We start from the raw sequence: 3,044 nt of genomic DNA, 5'->3' as shown, positions 1-3,044 counted from the left end.
ACTTCTGCCTTTGCTTTGTAGTCTGTGAAAATAACTCAAAAATCAGACTGCTTTTTGATGCACCAAGATTTAAGACAGGCTGGTATATTATGAGTACCACTTTTTCCAACCTGGCAGCAATAGAGAGATGAGAGCAGTTTTTATGCTTGGAATGTCTGTAATTGTCCCCAAGGGGTTCATTTCTCAATTGATCAGTTCTCAGTGAAATTATGTATTTGAAAATGGAGTTCAAACTTTACATTGGCTTTATTCTAAACAACAGTTATTATAATAACTTTAAAATTGTATTAATTGGATCACAAGAGATTTTGTTTTGTTCAGCCCCTTTTAAAAATGCTTTACTGAAACCCATTTTATCCATGCATCTCGCTTGGGGTCTTTCTCACTTGTTGGGCATGCGGGCAGCCGGCCTGGCCTATGGAACCCATTAAAAAGTCCTAACAGATCGTGGATGCCATTCGTACCTAGTGGGGCCCATTATTGCTTATATTTCATCAAAGATAAAATGGTGAAAACTAGATAAAATGGTGAAAAGTAGATTTGTTGGAGGGGGGCAGGAACAAATTGAGCCTATGGGGAGTTGCAATAGGTATAGGGAAGTAACCTCCAGAAAGAAACTAACTTTTTTTTATAAACCAAGGTTTTCAAATAAACTTTTTGGTATCATCAATGAAATTTTGGCAGATCTTTAAAACATGAAATACATGTTAATATATTGTGTATATTTTTATTAAAGATTGACCGACTCATTCCATTTTCTATGGCAACATTTCAAAAACATGCTTATTGGGAAATTCATTATATTGTACACATTCAGGGTTGGCCCAGATATTTGTATTACAAATGTGATCTCAGGTAATCATCAATATTTTGCCATACAACAATTGGCAATTAGATCCCTACACCAAATATTTATTTGTTTACTTGTTGGTTTGTTTTGATTTCTATGCCACCCTTCTCTGTAGACAGCCCCATAAATAACCTGGGCATTAGCTATGTAGAGCTTTATATGGCATATCCAACACTTTAAATTGTGTCTAGAGGCCAGTTGGCAACCCATGCAGCTCGCAGAATGAAGGTGAAATATGTGCATGCCGTTGAAGGCTCAAAACAGCTCATGCAGGTACATTTCGCACCAACTGTAGTCTCCGAACATTCTTTAAAGGTATTCCCATATAGAGGGCATTGCAATAGTTGAACCTCAAGGTAATGAGGGCATGAGCGACCATGAGAAGAGACTCCCTGTCCAAATAGGGTGCACTAGGTGAACCTGTGCAAATGCCTCCCAGGGCCCAGCTGAAAGACAATGTTCCAAGTACAGCTGTGAATCAAGGAGGATGCCCAAAGTGCGAACCCTCTCTGAGGGGGTGGCAAGCATTTCCCCAGGATAAAGGATGGGAGGCAAAACCCACAGCCACTCCATCTTGTTGGGGTTGATCCTGAGCCTGTTAACACCCATCCAGATCCCCATAGCCTCCAGACACTGGCATATCACCTCCACTGCTTCACTGAATTGACACAGGATGGAAATGTACAGCTGAGTATCATCAGTGTACTCACCCTGTGTTGATCTCACCTAGCGGTTTCATGTAGATATTAAATGGCAGGGGGGAAGAGGACTGACCCGTCAGGCACCCCACAAAGGAGGTATCTAGGAGCTGACCTCTGACCCCCTGCCAACACACTGACTGTAACTTACTGGAGATGTAGGAGGAAATGAGCGACAACACATCATTTCATTCATGAACTTGAATAATCCTGGTCATTGAGAAAAGCAGAAACCTTGACTCAAGCCTTTCATTGAAGAAAACATGCTAGGGACAATAAACAGATTAAGGATAATAGGTTGAAACTAATTATATTTGCTTAACAGGATTAGGACCAGCGGAAGTCGGTACTTAAAATTGATCACAAGTATTTGCATGGAAAATAAGACCAATCAAATAACAAAAGCACACAAACCAAACTCTAGAAAATACAAAATGCTGTAAATAGTATAAAAGTGCTTGTACACAGCAAACTAATTGGTCAACTGTCTCAGAAACACAAACTGTGGTCACTCATCAGACTTTCTTTTTTGAGCTGCCAGTTTCATTCTTCATTTCTGGTGGTGTGACCATTCCTCCTAACTGGGGATTTGAGCCAATTTCCTCTGACAACAGTTATGTGGAAAAAACCTGTATATTTGATTTGGATTCTTTTATGAGATAATATTACATTTATGATATGGTCTTCCCTATACCTTTTTCTCCCTATCTATACTTTGTGAAATTTGTTTTATTTTTCTAACAAGCTAACAGCTGTTCTAATTCTAAATTATCTGCTATTTTTGACTATGTCAAAAAACGAAAGAGAATTTAAAACAATTTTATTGAAAATATTAATTTTCATAAAATAGCACAATTACAGCATACCAAAGATTTTTTGTGCAGGACAAATAAAAATCTTTTCGACTAAAGTACAAAGGTATCTTTCTTTATACACACGAAATCATGTAATTGGTTTCTTGTGACTTGTTAAACATGCATGTTTGGTTTTATTGGAAAGAATATGGATATGTTTTTTTTTTTTACTGAGAATACAATGGACATAGCAAATGCTCTATTCCAACAGCAAGAAGAAATTAATCTAAACATGAACATCACCTCATCAACCCTGTCTGCTCTTTAGAAGGCCAGATGCTGAAGATGAAATTCAAATACTTTGGCCACCTAATGAGAAGGAAGAATTCACTGAAGAAGAGCCTAATGCTGGGAAAGATTGTGAGCAAAAGAAGAAAGGGATGACAGAATGAGGTGGCTGGGTGGAGTCACTGAAGCAGTAGGATTGAGTTTAGTGGATAGAGGATAGTAGAGAACAGGAAAACCTGTAGGAATGTGGTACATGGGATTACAATGGGTCAGACGTAATTTTCCAACCACCACCACCACCAACAATAATAATAACAACAACAGATTTTTAAAAGGCTTCTCCATGAAGCCTAACTCCATGGTGCTTCCTATTAGTTTTCATAGAAACATAGAAACATAGAAGATTGACAGCAG

Source organism: Erythrolamprus reginae, chromosome Z, assembly GCF_031021105.1.
Source record: "Erythrolamprus reginae isolate rEryReg1 chromosome Z, rEryReg1.hap1, whole genome shotgun sequence".
Classification (NCBI taxonomy): Eukaryota; Metazoa; Chordata; class Lepidosauria; order Squamata; family Dipsadidae; genus Erythrolamprus; species Erythrolamprus reginae.
Note: the sequence above shows the minus strand (reverse complement) of the source record.